Raw genomic sequence first — 17,910 nt, forward strand, 5'->3', positions numbered from 1 at the left:
AGGTTAAGTGACTTGGCCTCTGTCAAGTAGTTAATATATCGAACAAATCACCCTGTCAGAGCCCGGATTCAAATCCTGCTCTTTCCCCAAACACTAAACTTGAACTACCTTAGCTTCACAGAAAGCCTCCGCCTTTAGACTATCTCTGTTCAGAAGACTTCCTAAGATCAGAGATGAGGAACTGGAAGGGATTTTAGACATCATTTTACAGACGAGAGGACAGAGAACTTCAAATCACACAAATAGGTTTGGAACCTAGTTCCATCCTTCCTCTTCTCACAGTAATTGCCTTCTCGCGGGGTTCCCGAGGCCCATACAGGGCACCCCCACTCAAGCCCTTGGAATACCACTGGGACGAGCCTCTGTTTGCTGATAAGAACCTGCCCCATTTCCCCAGCATTTTCCAAACAGAGCCTTCAAGAAGAAAAGGGCCATTCAGTGACTTGGTTGAGTTCTTTGTCCTCAACGGGCGGTGGGGGAGGGGGAGAAGTGTGGGAGTGTTCCGGAGGTTCGGGGGGGGGGGGCGGCGCCGCGTGGAGAATCCCCTCGGCCTGACTTTCTGAACCTCGAGTAACTCTAGCCTGGGGCCGCTGGCGGGCCGGGGCCGAGCGCGCCGGGGCTGCCCTGGCTCGCGGGGGCTCGCCTCACGGTCTCCCCAATTAGGCTCTGATGCCTGACGTCATGTCTGCTCGAGATTGGCCGTCCGGCCCCGACACTCGGCTCGCTCCTACAGAAACTTTTAAGAAAGTCTTTCCAGAGGGGGCTGCCCGGAACGGCGATCGCCCCCCCCAGCGCCCCCTCCCGCGGCGCCCCCCCTCCCCAGCGTCCCCCGAGAACGCGGGCCGCCAGGCTCCGGAGCAGGAGCGCGCTGGGTCTGCTCGGTCGCTACCTTGGGCGCGCCCCCCGCCCTCGCCCCGCCCCCTCCCGCTCCCCGCTGCGCCGGGGTCTGGGCCGGCTCGGCTCCCCCAGAGCTCTCGCTCCACCTCAGAGCCGTCTTCCTCCCGGGGGCCGCTCCTCTCGCCCTTGCTCCGGCTTTGGGATCTGAGCGTTTCTCCTGGGAAAAGAGGGAGGGGGCACGGGGCGGTGCACGCGGGCGGGGGGCGGGGGCCGGCCCGCGGCGTCGCGCTGCTGAGGGGGGCTGCGCCCCGGGCCCGGGGAGAGGGGAGGGCAGCGGCCAGAGAGAAAGAGCGGCAGAGGAGGAGAGCCCGCGTGCGCAGCGTCCGGCCCCTCTCGGCTCCCCGAGGCGCGGGCCATGGAGGGGACTTGGCTCAGGTGGGGGCTGCTGCTGTGGGCCGGGGTCTTGGCGTCCTCCGTGCACGGCCGGGTAAGGAAGGTCACCTATGTGGTGCGCCCGGGCCAGAGCGGCTCCTCCGACGCCGGGGCGGCCCTCGGGGGGCTCCCCGGGCAGCGCGGGACCTTCCACGTCGCGCTCCAGGGCCGCTCCGGCGGCGGCGGCCGCAGGGGCCCCGCGGCGAGCGCGCAGGAACGCACCCGCAGGATGAGCAAAGCCGGCGCGCAGCCCCGTCCCGAGCCCGCCGGGCCCCGTCTGCCGCCGGCGGCGCCGCTCCCCAAGCCGGCCGGGCACGCCGCGCGCCCCAAAGTGCAGCCGCAGACCCAGGGCGGCCGCGCCGGCTCCAGCCTGCAGGTCCAGCAGAAGCAGCGGCTGCAGGGGTAAGGCCGACACCTCCCTCCTCCCCTCCTCGCACCTCGGGTCCTCCCGCGGGAGCAGACCCCGGAGAAGCGCCCTGCGCTGCCGGCCGGCCTGGAGGGATGCCGCGGAAACCCGAGAGCGGGCACCCTCCCCGAGGATACGAGCCGGCGTACTCCTCCTTAGCGAGCGCGGGGGAAGTACGAAAGGAGTTTCAGCCCGGGATGTAGCTAGCCTCTTCCAAGTTGGATGATGAGACTCCGGGTGTTAAAACATGAAGTCACTACAGGTTCCCTCCCCGAGCCGACTTTACTCTAGCTAGAGAACTCAGGCCCCCACCTCTGGCCCCGATCCTCTTTGATGAAGGACAACTTTTGAGAGTCTGCACCTGTGTGCAGCCTGTAGGGGCCATTGCACCGAGAAGGGTGCCGGTTTATCTAATTTTAATTCCGCGTTTCTCAGCGTAGAACGGTCACGCGAATGGTAGGAATGAAAAGAAAGGGATTAGAGACATTTAAAAAATGTCTCATTAAAAAAATTGTTTAAACTCTTTGTGTAAACCTAATATCTCTGAAACTAAATTAATTTTACTTGTTGCTTCTTAGAATACCATCCCAAGGACATTTTTTTAAACAGTTTTTAAACTCTGAATTTCTTTCTCCTTTACAACACTAGTATTCATTATAGGAAAAGCAGTTCTCATTAAGGCTCCCTGACTTCCTTCCTTCCTTCCTTCCTTCCTTGCTCTACCATCCTTTCTACTTTGGCAGCTAATTTTTGGGCACCTTGTATAACCAGTTAGACCTCCCCTGAGGCAGGGTTTTTTGCTTTTAGAGGAAAAATTCTTTGAAGCTTGGGTTTTTGGGGAGGGTAGAATAATAGTGTTTGCTGCTGGATTACTTCCTACCATTGCTGTATTTGCAGGGTGAATGTCTGTGGAGGGCAGTGCTGTCAAGGCTGGAGCAAAGCCCCTGGTTCCCAGAGGTGCACCAAACGTAAGTAGCCAAGAGCACAACTTGCATGAAAACCTGTATATAAGGAGATTTGTACAATGGTAGAGAAGAACAGTAGTGATCCAGACACAGATCATTTCCCAGAGGGAATGTGGAGAGTCTGAATATCCATGTCATCAACCCCAGCCAGTCATTAATAATAATTATATAATAATAATAATATAATAAAATAATAATAATGATTAATAATAAGAAAATACTTTGGGTCTTGGTAATTATTGTTATCATTATAGCAACAATACTTTGGAAAGGTCACTTTTCACCCAAAGGTCAGTCTTGCTCTCCTGGTACCTTATGGAATCATTAATCATCCTGCCATACCTGTGAAGTCAGAAAATGGAAAATACAAATACATTTATTCTTGATACAACAAAACCAACAACTTTTGTCTTAAGCATGAGGGAAATGGGAAATATTTCTTTCTTTCTTTTTTTGCAAGGCAATGGTGTTAAGTGGCTTGCCCAAGGCCACATAGCTAGGTAATTATTAAGAGTCTGAGGTGAGATTTGAACTCAGATACTCCTAATTCCAGGGCTGGTGCTCTATCCATTGCTCCACCTAGCCACCCCGTGAAATGTTTCTTAAAGTCAGGGATACTGCCCCCTATGCTAACATAAAACTTTAGCAGTTTAAAAACTGCTGGAAAAATAACAGCAAAGATCTGCCAGACATGAGGCCCTGATTATTTCCCAAGATGCTTTAGTCAGGGGTACTCCAAAATCTACTGATAGGTATTCCAGTGAGGTTTCTCTAAATTCAGTGAAAGGATCAAATACTTTTTCCATGCATATTAGCATGCTATTAAAGGACTTGGGAGAAGTAATCTCCTTGATCTCCTTTTGATTAATCCAATGCTAATAAAAATGCTAAATATAAATAAAGGTATGTTCTTTCATTTGAGAAATTTTGTGCAGGCATTTTCTGCAATACTTTGAAGTAGTCAGCAGAACTTGAATTGAATTTGTTTAATTTTTAAATTTGTTTACTGGTATAAAGCAAAACAAATCTTATGTATTGTTCTCTCCCCCCAGGGATATAATTTTTAAAGGAATGATTTTTGCATGCTCAAATGACAGTCAAAGGACAGTATAGACAGCACATTGAAATTGTTTCTGAAAATTGCTTTCAATTTTTGGTTCCCCCCCTCAAAAAAAAACTTTTTAAACAATTAACCTTGAGAAAAATGCAGGTTAGTCATTTTGGTCATGATTGTCAAGAAGTGAATTGGCAGTCCAGTGGATGATTCTGGGTTCAAACTACTGATATTTATTATGGAGTTATTAGAGCCAGACAAGACCTTAGAGATCAATTAGTTCATCCCTCTCATTTTTACAAATGATGAAAGTAAGGCTCAGAGAGGTATAGTTATTTGCCCAAGGACACACAGAAATGTGACAGGTGAAGTTTATCTCCTGTACAACTTTGAGTGTCTTAGAGTATTATAACTAACCCTTAGATTAAAAATGTCCGCATGGTTATAGGTTTTTGAGATTAAGTGCTAATTCAAATGGTAGACTACACTTCTCTGCTTTATTTCAGCTATTCCCTAATGTGTTTAGGTTGGACATATAATAAAAGCTTAATTTAACACAATAGTTATTATATAGATTAATAACTGCTCAGATTAAAAAATATGCCATATTCTATAGTAATTAACTAAAGTAAAAGCCGAATATAACACAATTAGCTTCAAACTTTGGAGTTATTTCACTGTATGGATAAAAAAAGAGCAGTAAATAATGTATGATCCTACTTTTTCCAATTGCTGTCTATCTGACCTTGTTTTTCTAACTTTTCTGGGTTATCTAAAAAGAGGGAGTTGGACCACACTATAAGCCTGTAATAATCAATATGTATTCATTTGTATTTATAAGAGAAAAAAACTATATATGAAATAACTCTTCAGATGTTCCAGTTGATGTTGCAATGGAAAGAAGAGAGAATAACTACAGTGGAAGAACACTCCTCCAAAGGGTTCTGAGAACAGAATAAGTTCTCTGATCTAGGAGGGCAAAGGGAGTCTGGATATTGTGTAATCTACCCCATTACCTCTCTTTCTCTAGACAGTAAGAAGAGGAATAGGTGCATTCTCTCTTTGGCAATCTTGTCAGGAATATTATAGAAACTCAGAGTTGGAAGGGACCCCAGAAATTGCATAGCCGAATGCACTCATAATCAAGAATTTACTTGTCTAAAGCATCTTTGACAAGAGGGTCATTCATTCTCCACTTGGAAGCCTACAGTGCCAAAGTAGGTAATTGGGTAACACATTGGATCACACTGGGCTTGGAGTCAGAAAGACCTGAGTTCAAATCCAGCATTAGACTATTACTGTTTGTGTGATCCTGGGCAAGTCACTTAACTTTTCCCTGCCTCAGTTTCTTTAGCTGGAAAATGGAGATAATAAAAACAACACCTATTTCACAAGGTGGCTTTGAAGATAAATTGAGACAATATCACAAAGTATCTGGCACATAGTAGGAACTTAATAAATGCCCATTTCCTTATCTTCAAAGCATCCCACTCCACTTTTGAACATCTTTCTTTGTTGGGACATTTTTCTTACATGACCACTAAAACTGCCTTTTGGCAAGTTCCATGCATTGCTTCTTGTTCTGCCTCTGAAGGGCCAAGCAAAAAAAAGTAGAATTCTTCTCTCATGTGATAACTCTCTCGTCTTTTCTTTGTCTCCCAGACAAAGTATCCCTAATTATTTCAACTATTTTCCTATGACATCTTCTCCAGTTTATTCACCTTGCTAATCTTTTTCCTCTTGATGAGCTGTAACTTGACCTTACTAAAACATTATGCTTGGAACTGAATACATGATTGAACATGGACTTAGCCCTTCTTGTATTGATGAAGAAGGTACATGGTATCATAGATTTATTGGAATCAGTCAACAAAGAAGCCTTTTTTCAAATGCCTGCTATGTTCAGAGGGTATAAAGACAGAAATGAACTAGCTCCTGAATGCAAGGAGCTTACAGCCCAGTGGTAGAGACCTATATACAAACAAATAGATGCAAATTACAGACAAAATCAAGACAAGGTAATTTTTTAAATGGGGGAACACAATAGTTGGAAGGCGAGTGGAAATCAAAGGCCTCATTTGGAATTTAGAAGAAAACTGGGGATTTTAAAAAGGTAAAAGTGAAGAGGGGGGGTTAATTCTGGGTTATGGGCAGCTTGTGTAAAGATGTGGAGATAGTGCCTTAGATATTATTTAGTTCAACTAACTTATTTTATGGAGGAAGAAACTGAGGCCTAGAATTAAAGTGATTTTTTTCCCCCAAGTTTCATATGTAGGTAACAGAGCTGGGATCCCAACCCAGATCCTCTGATTTCAAATCCAGTCTTCTTTCCACTTGATTATCTAATTCTGATAAATGAGAACAAAGCTGGTGTCTCTACAAAATCAGTTCAAAGGGCAAGTTAGTCTAGAAAGGGGTATTATTTAGGTAAGTGTAAAGAGATGAACTATATTGGCAGCATCCTTGACAAATGACCATCAAGAAGGAGTAACTAGTAGATAAAAGCACCAGCCTTGGAGTCAGGAGTACCTGGGTTCAAATCCGGTCTCAGACACTTAATAATTACCTAGCTGTGTGGCCTTGGGCAAGCCACTTAACCCCATTTGTCTTGCAGAAACCTAAGGGGAAAAAAAAAAGGAGTAAGGAAGAAAAGTCACTAACTACTAAATAACAAAATGAGGAATAATAAACTTTGTAATGGTAGAAATTCTTGCATGGAACAGTTAAAATTGGTTTGAGTTTTATTTTTCCTCCATATTATATAATATCAGAAATTTCTGCTCTTTGTGGATTCAGGTTATCTTTTAATACAAAGTGTTGCTGATCCAAAACAAATTTGTGAAGTCTAGGTGGCAGTCCATTGACTTCCAATGACTTAATCTAGTATTTTCCTACTTCCTTGGGCTCCTTAAGGGATTTCTAAGAGGAAATCAATCTGATACATTCATTTAAAAAATAAAGCATTTAACTTCTCAGGGCCGGAATTTCCTCCTCTGTAAAATGAGGAAGTTGGGGGTGTTTAGTCTAGAAAAGAGATTTAGGGGAATATGCTAATGGCAGTCTTCAAATATTTGAAGGGCTATATTGGTCAAAAGGGCCTAGATTTATTCAGATTGACTCTACAGGGTAGAACAAAAAATATGAGTGAGAATTGAAGAAGTGAGACTTAGCCTTGATGTATAAGGGAAAAAAAAAATTGTAAAAGTAGAATGTGACAACTTGAGAGCTCTTCAAGCAAATATTGCTTCATTTGTCAGCTGTGTTCTGGAGGGGATGCTTATTTATATATAAGTTAAACTAGATGGTTGGCTTCTGAGACTCTTTCCAACTGAAATTCTATAATTTTGTGACTGTCTAAGGGACTTTCCAGCTCCGAATTCTCTCCTAAGATCTTCTGACTCTAGGATCAACTATAAAAATATTTGGCATTTAAAACTCTTCTTCCAACCTATCTTTCTAGATGTACTACGTAATACTTCTCTTCATTACTTTATGATCTGTCCAAAGTAACCAGCTTGTTTTCTTTACACCCAATCTGTATGTCCTCTTCATAATTTTTCCTTGGCTCTACTTCCTAGCTTAATGCTCTTCTTCCTTTCCTCTGTCTCTTAGAATCCCTCGGTAACCTTGGCTAAACTACACCTTTGCATGTGATCCCAGTGGTGCTAGTGCAGCTTTTCTGAACCTCTACGATTTTATCATATTTGTTTTTTTATGTTTAGTATAGACCTATATAAATCATATAAGATCTGAGGATTCTCATCCCAACTCCTTCCCTCACAAATGAATTGAATCCTCAGTTCCTAGCTGGAAGGCCTTTTCAAGAGTCCAAACTTCCCTTGATGAGTAGGGTTGATAAACTTCCCTCCAAGGTTGTCAGTTGAGAACCATTTAGTCAGCCAGCCTTAAGTACTATTTTAAAAGGGATATTTACTGCAGTAATACAAAAAGAATAGTTGGTAGAAAAAATTTTTTCCTGTTCCTCTTTCCACCCCCCCCCCCCAAGTCTATGTCACATTTTTCTTCTTGTAATACATAGGATACAAAGTCTAGGGAGAAATGGCTCAGACATAGACAGCACTTGTGACCAAGTACAGTTCCTGATTTCCAGAAGTGCTTTTTTTTTAAAAAAAAACTATTCCAAATTATTTCTTTTTTTTAAAAATTTTTATTTTATTTAAGGCAATGGGGTTAAGCAACTTGCCCAAGGTTACACAGATAGGTAATTATGAAGTGTCCAAGACTAGCTTTGAACTCAGTTCCTCCTGACTCCAGGGACGGTGCTTTATCCACTGCACCACCTCGATGCCCCTAGAAGTCCTTTTTTTCCCCCCCATTCATGGGTTATTCAAGAAGCAGAGCTAGTGAGTCCAATCTGTCCCTGATACTCAGTGAATCAGATACTGCCACCAGCTGATCTGGAAATGCCATTGGGAAGAAGGGAGATTCTGCTATGTCAGACACTGATAGGTAAATGGGAAGTCGAAAATTCTTCAGAACTTTCTGACAACTTTCCTCTAACTTCCCTCCCCTTTTCCACCTTCATTCTCAGGGATATGCACACTCCAGTTTCTAGAAAATCCACAGCATCTTAATTTGTTGGATAATTTATAGACAACTAGATTATCCCTGAGGCATATCAAGTTTCTTCTAGCCATTCCAGCTTACTGAATATAATTCTTATTCTCTGTGATGACAATTCTTATGCAATTTCATTCTAATTCTAAGATCTTTTTTTAATCAATTGAAATCTGTTCTTACTTAGATAAGATACCAGAGCTAGAATGACTTATCCCACCAACCTTCATATTTGTATATGGACAAATTGTTTTCCAATTAGGTCTTATAAGAACCTCAAGGACAGGGACTGTTTGATTTTCTCTTTGAATCACTAGTGCTTAGCATATAATAAGGTTAGAGTTAGATACTTAATACATGTTTGTTGATTGTTTGATAAGGAGCTTTAGAGTTAATAAGGCATTTCCCTAATAGCCAGTCTTTTGGATAAAGATATAGCCTTAGAGAGGCCAAAGTCAGTTGTCACACAGCTAATAAGAATCAGCATCAGGTCACTTGACTTATAGCAAAATACATTTTTCCACTACATCATGCTGCTTTTAGTTTTAAGAGTTCTTTCTTTTTTTGCTAATGAATCAGTAGCTTAAAAAATGGCCCAGCTTTATAGATCAACATTTTCTGTATTCCTAGTTTTGGCAATGAGATAGTATGACATAGTGATTTTTGGGGAAAAAGAAGAGTTTATGAATGGATAAAATCCAGGACAAATTTTTGAGGTATATACATATATATATATATATATATATGTATATATATATATTTCTCTAAATAATATTGTTTGAATTGTTAAATAATTGATTTTTACTATTTCCTTACTATCTCTTTAGAGTGACTGTTGAACATACATATATATGCATATATATACAATGTATACTTATATATATTTTTTCTCACTTAAAAAACAATAGAATTTTTAAAGGCCAACAACTTTAAATTAGAAGCTCTTCTATTAGCACACGTTCATCATTCAAGATGCATATCTAAATGTACAACCTTGTTTTTGAATCATTTCAGATCTTTAGTTTAAATTTATTTAAACACAAATGAGCCTTATATCCTAATTATTTTTCAAAATTACATTATTTGAGACAGTTTTTTTCTCTTTATTTTATCCATTGTTTACATAAATTGGTGAGAAAGTTACTCCTCTGTGTGGACCTAGCATACAATATTTATCCAATTGTAACTTACTGAAATTAGTTATGAAGATGAGAATGTAAATAAACCTTAAATTTAAAATAAAATCAATGCAAAATAAATAGTCTCATATTTGCAGGTGAAAAACAACAGATATTTTGCATGTACCATTCAGGTCCTTGGAAATTTAGATATTCCCTTGCTGAAAGAAATGATCAAATGTATACTTGGCTTTTTGTAGCATCATAGAACCTCAGAATTGGAAGAAACCTCATTGGTTATTCAGTTCAGTCTGTATGTGAATTAGAGTCTGCTCTTCATATCTAACAAGGGATCACCAAATTTGATTATGCAATTCTTTTATTAAGTATCTATTAGATGTTAGGTACTCTATTAGATGAAATAGAATATCCCCTTCTTTCAGGTTCTTCCATTCATTTGGTGGTGAGGGTAGGAGTGGGGATTACACAAGTACATGGGGAAGTAAACAAAAAATGAAATACAATAAATAAATAAGTAAATAAATAAATAAAAAGTTATTTTTTTGGAAGGGGAGGAACAAGGTAACAATTGAATTCAGAAGACCTTTAATTATTTAGAGAAGCTGGTGGAACTGGAGTTAAACCTTAAAGTACGTTTGAGACTTCAAAGGGGTAAGATGAGGAGGGAGAACATTACAGGAATGGCAAGGAGACAAGTTTAGTTTAAATATTAGTGTTTGGGGGGGGAATAAATAGGAATCACTTTGGAAGCATAATTTGGAACTAATTAAGGACTTCAGATACTAAGCAGAGGAACTTTTATCCCAGAGGCCATTGGTAATCAATCACTCAAGCTTCTTAGGCAGGGAGTAACATGGTCACATCTTTGCTTTAGGAGTATCAATTTGGTAGCTCCATAGAGCATGGAATGGGGTGGGGAGAGACTTAAGGTAGGGAGATAAATTATGAGACTATTTCAGTAGTGGAGATGAGGCCCTGAATTAGGATGGTTTTGGTGAGTTAGTAGAGAGAAAGAGTTAGAGAAGAGAGAAGTGGTCCTAAAACCAATATTTGGCCACTGGTTGGATGGTGGGGTGAAGTGGAGAGTGAAGAATTGAGAATGACTCTTAGTTTGAGAACCAGGTACCTGGATAGATGATGGTATTCTTGACAAAAATTTGGAAATGAGGAGGGAGGATAGTTTTAATAAGTTCTACTTTGGACATATTGATTCAAGATGCTTGTGGAATATCCAGGTGGAGGTAGATCCTGGAAGCTGGAGAAGTGTGATTGAACTTCACAGAGAAATGAGGGCTAGATTTGTAGATCTGGGAGTTTCTGTTGATTTATTCAGAACCGATGAGATTACCAAGACATATTTTATTTGAAGATGTCCTGAGAGGGAAAACTCATTACCTCCCAAGTTGATGAATTCCACTTTTGAAAAGTTTTTGGAAGATGTTTACATCTGTTTATTGCTAACTGAATTAAAATGAAGCATGGGATACAGAGTTTTAGTTGTTAATGTTAGTTGAATGCCAACAGTGATGTTTGTTCTGTGCAAAACAGATGATCTCAAATTTGATTTTCTTTCCAAGGAATTAGTTTTACTGTTTTGTATTTTATGAGTTTTTGTTTCCAGATGATGTTATAAACCTCAGAGGTGTGACCTGTTTTGTCATTTGTAGACTTTTTTTTAATTCCCTCCACAGCTTTTGATTCCTCACTCCACCCCCTTCAGCTTTTGGTAGATATAGCAAAATACCTATCTTTCATATTGAGGGAGAACTTAAGTGTGGCTAGTGAGAGGCCGGGGCAGCTAGGTGGTGCAGTGGACAGAATTCTGGACCTGAAGTCAGAAAGCCTCTTGTCCCCAAGTTAAATTTTGGACTTTGATACTTTCACTTAACCCTGCTTGTCTCAGTTTCGTCGTGTAAAATGAGCTGTAGAGGAAATTGCAAACAATTATAGAATCTTAGCCAAGAAAATTCCAAATGGGGTCACTAAGAGTTGGATATAACCAAAGCAATAGAGGCAACATAGTTGGAATTGGTTTTAAAAGAGAAAGAGGGATTCATGGAAGATTAAAAAAATAGAAGGAAAAAATCTTAGGTGGGATGACACTTTTGATACATTAAGTAGAGCAATAAAAGCAGGAATCTAAGCATGTAGATTTAGAATGTGAGGGGACTATAGAGGTTGTCTGATCATTTTATTTTACAAATGGGGAAACTCAGTCCTAGAAAAATGAAGTTACATGACTAAAGACACCCAGGTAGTGATAGGACAGATTCAGTATGCTTTCGATTGTACTACAATGCCTCCTGACAGCTGATTTAACTTTTGAGTTAAATGGCTTTAAGAGAGAGTATCTCAAATGACTTAATTTTCCTAAGCAGAGAAGATTAAACCTGGCATGCCATAACTGTCTTCTAGTCCTGTTAAAATTATATAAATTTGACTTTGATTGCAAAGTAGCCCCAAATATATCTAATCATCTCTGTTTAAGATTTTTCAACCATCATTAAGTTTGAGTATACTCCGATTAAAGGGGCAGTGGCCTGTTTCTAAGATACGTTATTTTATTCTTTGGATTCTGAGAGGTAGTATAGTGGAAAGTGGTTTAGACTTGGATACAGGAAATATTTGCAGTTCCATTTTAGGTTTTTATTTATTGTGATTCTATGTAAGTCACTTTACCTATCAGAACGTTATTTTTCTTATCTGTAAAATGGGAACATTTTACTTGAACTTTATATCTTAGGGATTTGGTAGGAAAGCATGTTGTAAATTCAAATTATTCATTTTACAAATAACCAAAGTAAATGAAGGGAGAATACCTGTTTCACAAAGTATTATGTGTAGTTGGATAAACAACCTATGGCACTGATCCATCAATATAGCTATATTGGATAGATACTACAGATGAAAAATGAACAAGTCATAACATTAAACAGAAGTCATAGAGTGGATTGAATTACTTTTGAGAAATTGTTCAGTGCTTTTAATGACTCAAAATTCCTCTTTGAAACAAAGGCTTATCTTTAATTTTTTAAACACCAATTTTTCCTCCCAATCTTACTTCCCTCCCCCACCCCTACCCCCCACAGAAGGCAATTTGTCAGTCTTTACATTGTTTCCAATGGTATACATTGATCCAAATTGAGTGTGATGAGAGAGAAATTATATCCTTAAGGAAGAAACATAAAGTATAAGAGATAGCAAGATCAGACAATAAGATATCAGTTTTTTTCCCCTAAATTTAAGGTAATAGTCCTTGGTCTTTGTTCAAACTCCACAATTCTTTCTCTGGATACAGATGGTATTCTCCATTGCAGAGAGCCCCAAATCGTCCCTGATTGTTTCACTGATGGAATGAGCAAGTCCTTCAAGGTTGATCATCACCCCCATGTTGCTGTTAGGGTGTACAGTGTTTTTCTGGTTCTGTTCATTTCACTCAGCATCAGTTCATGCAAATCCCTCCAGGCTTCCCTGAATTCCCATCCCTCCTGGTTTCTAATAGAACAATAGTAAACACCAATATTTTTTCAGTGATCCTATATGTCCGGTTACATGGAGTACCACAAGATGGAATACCACACAGCTTTTAAAAAACTGAATTCTTGGATTACCCAAAGGATAACAGAGAGATTCATTGTGAGCATAAATAGGCAGAAGTGTATTACTGTTGAAGAATTGTACTCAGGGAATGGTACCAAAGATAGCATCGAAGAAATGGTGTCAAAGCAGTCATATGCTGAGAATAATGGATAATTGATGCATAATCTATGTGCTCCACTGGAACCCACATATTGTCCCTAGAGCCAGTGGAGTGACTACCCAACATATTGGGTAGATCCTTAATGCAAGATTTATGAGAAAGCATGAATTGGGGGTCTTTTAGAATGATGTTTGTATGGCTTGTATTCTGCACCTTTGGAAGTGGTAACTATTGTTAGTGAGATCACTAAAAAATGATGATGATGATAACACTTACCAAGAACTTAGCAATTATTAGCTCATTTGTTCCTCACAACAAACCTGAGAGGCAGGTACAATTATCTCTAGTTCAGAGATGAAGGAACAGAGGCAAAAAAAGAGGCTAAGCATTTTGCCCAGGATTACACAGCTGACAAATATCTGGGCTGGATTTAAACTCAAATTTTCCTTACTTCAGGCTCAATGTTTTCTATCTACCTTGCACTTAGTGTTGACATATCAAAGAAGGAAACATTATTTTTGCAAAGGAATCCATTATGACAATTCAGGTATAAACCTGTCAGAAAATATGCATATCTTTAAAATGAACGGCTTTTGTGTCCTTTGTAGAAAGAACACAGTTGGGTTAAATCATTAATTTGTTTATCATTTGTTAAGTGCCTATTCAATACAGTGCATTATATTAGACATTGGCTATGTTGCTGGTCTTTAAATATTCCTTGGAGAGTTGCAATAGTTTAAAGCAGAAAGATTCTTGTTGTTGTTTTTTTAACACCTGGGGCAAACAGAGGATAAGTCAAGCCTGGGTGATGAAAGGATGGTGGTCCCCATAGTAGTAATAGAGGAGTTAGGAAGAAGGAAGAATTTTGGGAAAATGTAATGGGTTCAGTTTTAGACATGCAGATTTTAAGTAATTAAGTAAATTTAATATTATACTATTTAATATGTCCAATAGGCAGATTTATGAGAATGGAGGTCAAAATAAATGAAAAGATTTGGGAATCAATGCATAGAAATGATAATTGAATTCATAGGATCTAATGAAATCACTAGGAGAAATAGTTTAAAGGGAGAAGAAAAGTGGACCCAGTGTTTGGATTTGACTCCAGGTCTTCTTCACCAAAGTTCAGTATTTTATCTATTATGACATTTTGTCTCAGGTCCATTTATTCATTTGCTGTAAGTGAATATTTTTAAGATTCCTCTAATCTATATTCTATCTAGTGATATTTTCACTTGAGACAGTGATGCTGCAGCAGCAACACCAGCTGATTTTTATGGTACCTTAAGGTTTGCGAAGTATTTAAAATATTATTTTTGTAATTATAAAAAAATCACTGGGGTGGCTAGGTGGCGTAAGGGGCGGCTAGGTGGCGTAAGGGGCAGCTAGGTGGCGTAGTGGATAAAGCACCGGCCTTGGAGTCAGGAGTACCTGGGTTCAAATCCGGTCTCAGACACTTAATAATTACCTAGCTGTGTGGCCTTGGGCAAGCCACTTAACCCCATTTGCCTTGCAAAAAAAAACTAAAAAAAAATCACCTATGCTAAGCTTTAATTTTCCACTTCTTGTATTTTTTTCTCTTGCTTCCTTAAATCCTTTAGGAATCTAATATTTATCATTATGGGCAATCTTTTCATGGATAAGAATGGCAACCAACTCCAATTGTACTCACCAAGTGATTAGGTAGATATAATCTCAAAGCTGGAAGGAACCTCAGAGGTACTAAATGAACCTGAAGCCTCTTCCTTCCAAAGCAGTTCAGTTAGTTTTGGAATTTTTTTCTTCATATCAAGCTTAATTCTACTTCTTTGGAACTTTCATCCACTGTTGCTTTAGTATTTATCCCCTCCAGGACTAAAAAAAAAAATCTGAACCTCCTCCTCATGACAAACTTTTAATAATATTCGTAGTCATAATAATAATAGCTAGCATTTATATAATTCTTTATGATTTACAAATTGAGGTAATAGTTAGCTATACTATTTAATGTGCTATCTAATTTTGATCTTTACAGCAAACCTTGTAAAATAGATAGTTATTAGCTCCAGGCTGAGAAAACTTAAGTGACTGAGATAGAATACAAAAATATCTTCCTGACTTCAAATACAGTATTGTTTCTACAGTGCTACCTGGCTGTCATAAAGTTATTGTTTTTGCTTTTTTGTTGTTTTTTTTTGCAAGACAAATGGGTTTAAGTGACTTGCCCAAGGTCACACAGCTAGGTAATTATTAATTTCTGGGAAAGGATTTGAACTCAGGTCCTCCTGAATCCAGGGCTGGTGCTCTATCCACTGTGTCACCTAGCCGCCCCTGCTGTCATATATTTAAAGACCATTATTGTGCGTCATAAAAATCTTCTTTTCCCTTTGGGAGACATTCTTAATTCTTTCAGATGACCATTTTTGTTATGTCTCAAGGCTTATCACTACCTTAGCCTCTATTTTCTAAACATTTTCTAGCTTATCAAGCTAGAAGCCTTTCTAAAATGTGTTATACAGAGCTGAACATAATACGTAATACCTCATTCAGTCTAGATACTCTGTCTTTTAATGTAGTGTAAGATCATATTAGATTTTTTTGGCTCTCCATGTTACACTGTTGTTTCATGTTGAACTTAGAATCCACTAAAACCTCAAGATCTTTTAAATAAATTAATTTATTTTCCCAACTACAAACAAGGATAGTTTTCAACATTCATTTTTTGGGTAAGATTTTAAATTCCACATTTTCCTCCCTCCCTCCTTTTGAGTAATATACATATCTACATACATACATACATATTTGATAAAACTATGTCAAACATATTTCCTTATTAGTCATGTTATGAAAAAAGAATCAGAATAAAAGGGAAAAAACCACGAGAGAGTAAAAACAAAAACTATAAAGCATAAAACAAATTTCAAAAATAGAAGATAGCATGCTTTGGCCTGCATTTAGACTCCATAGTTCTTTGTCTGGATGTGGACAACATTTTTCCATCACAAGTCCTTTAGAATTGTCTCTGATCATTGTACAGCTGAGGAGAGCTAAGTCTATAATAGTTATCATCACACAATGTTCTAATTAATATGTACAGTATTCTCTTAGTTCTGCTCACTTTACTCAGTATCAGTTCATGTAATCAGTTCCAGGCTTTTCTGAAGTCCACTCATTCAGTATTTCTTAAAAAACAATAGAACTCTATCACATTCATATACCACAATTTGTCTAGCCATTCCCAAATTGATGTGCATCTCCTCAATTTCCAATTCTTTGACACCATAAAAAAGAGTTCCTATAAATATTTTTGTACATGTGGGCTTTTTTCTCTTTTTTTATAATCTTGTTGGAATATAGATCCAGTAGTGATACTGCTGGAACAAAGAATATGCAGTTTTATTGCCCATTTTTTGGCATAATTCCAGATTGCTTTCCAGGGTAATTGGATTAGTCCACAACTCCACCAATACTGCATTAGTGCCCCAGTTCTCCCACGTCCCCTCCAACATTGATCACTTTCCTTTTTTGTCATACCTCAGAGTTGTTTTGATTTACATTTCTCTAAAAATGATTTAGAACTTTTTTTTCTTATGAGTATAGATAACTTTAATTTCTTCAACTGAAAACTGTTCATATCCTTTGACCAATTATCTATTAGGTGATGACATATTCTTATGAGTTTGACTCAGTTCTCTATATATTTAGAAATTAATCCTCCATCTGAAACGCTAGCTGTAAAAATTTTTCCCAACCTTTTGCATTCTTTTTAATCTTGGTTGCAATGGTTTTATTTGTTCAAAACCTTTTAATTTTAATATAATCAAAATTATCAATTTTGTATTTTATAATGTTTTTCTCTATCTCTTGTTTGGTCATATATGCCTCCCTTCTCCATAGATCTGACAAAATAAAGTATTTCTTGCTCTCCTAATTGACTTATGGTGTTACCCTTTATGTCTAAATCCTATACCAATTTTGACCATATCTTGGTATACCTAGTTTCTGCCATAATGTTTTCCAGTTTTGTCAAGTAATGAGTTCTCAGCCCAACCTCAAGATGATAAACTCAATTATTGGTTAGATTAGTTGTCTTGGAAGAGTAGTCCTAAACCTAATCCAAGGGGTATGTGATAACCAATTAGAAGATGGTCTATTGCCACTTTCCCCACAATAGCTCACTGTAAGGTTTATTTCTACACCTCCCTTTATCCCCAAGTCCTGATTCCTTCCCCTCCTGCATCAAATTCCCAGATCTCTGTGGGCTTTGATACTTGGAGGCAGTTATAATCTATCTGCTGCCTAAGCAACCATAATGCCAGATACTTGGGAAAATTGTTCCCCATTCCTCCATCATATCCACTTTCTCCCTTTCCCACCCCAATTCACACTGGACTCTAGGACTATTTGTGGGCAGGTACTGTGCTTAGTAAAAGGCTTTTCACTCTCTTTTTTGGTTTTAGTGGATTAGAATGTCACACAACGAGCAGGCATGGATGGATTGCAACAGACTGAAGATCTTATTAGATCCTCCCCATTCTAAAACTCTGTTCTGTTAGTAACTTAGCTATTTTTGTCCTAGTTATTCAGGTTCTAAACTTTTGTATCATATAACTCCTCAGTCTTCTTCACCAGGCACTTCTAATCATTTGCCAAATCTTCAATTTTCTTTATAATGTCTTCTAAACAAATAGAACAATTTGGTTAGGTTGAAGAATTCATGGAGGTGAGTGATATGCAGTAAATGCTGAAAGTTAGGCTACCATTAGACAGGGAAGGATCTTAAAACCTCAGTGGGGAGCGGCTAGGTGGTGCAGTGGATA

At 39.1% G+C, this 17,910-nt stretch overlaps 1 protein-coding gene across 1 annotated transcript in view; it reads left to right on the forward strand.

Annotated features, from left to right (window-relative positions):
* The first annotated feature begins 1,585 nt into the window (after positions 1–1,585).
* LTBP1 (latent transforming growth factor beta binding protein 1) overlaps positions 1,586–17,910 on the forward strand; it is a 490,138-nt gene continuing 473,813 nt past the window's right edge. Inside the window, exons 1-2 of the mRNA XM_074209684.1 lie at positions 1,586–1,671; positions 2,573–2,643. The gene's annotated coding sequence lies outside the window, so the exon portion shown is untranslated. The remainder of the gene's footprint in view (positions 1,672–2,572; positions 2,644–17,910) is intronic.

The sequence above is a fragment of the Macrotis lagotis genome, chromosome 1 (assembly GCF_037893015.1).
Source record: "Macrotis lagotis isolate mMagLag1 chromosome 1, bilby.v1.9.chrom.fasta, whole genome shotgun sequence".
NCBI classification, from domain to species: domain Eukaryota; kingdom Metazoa; phylum Chordata; class Mammalia; order Peramelemorphia; family Peramelidae; genus Macrotis; species Macrotis lagotis.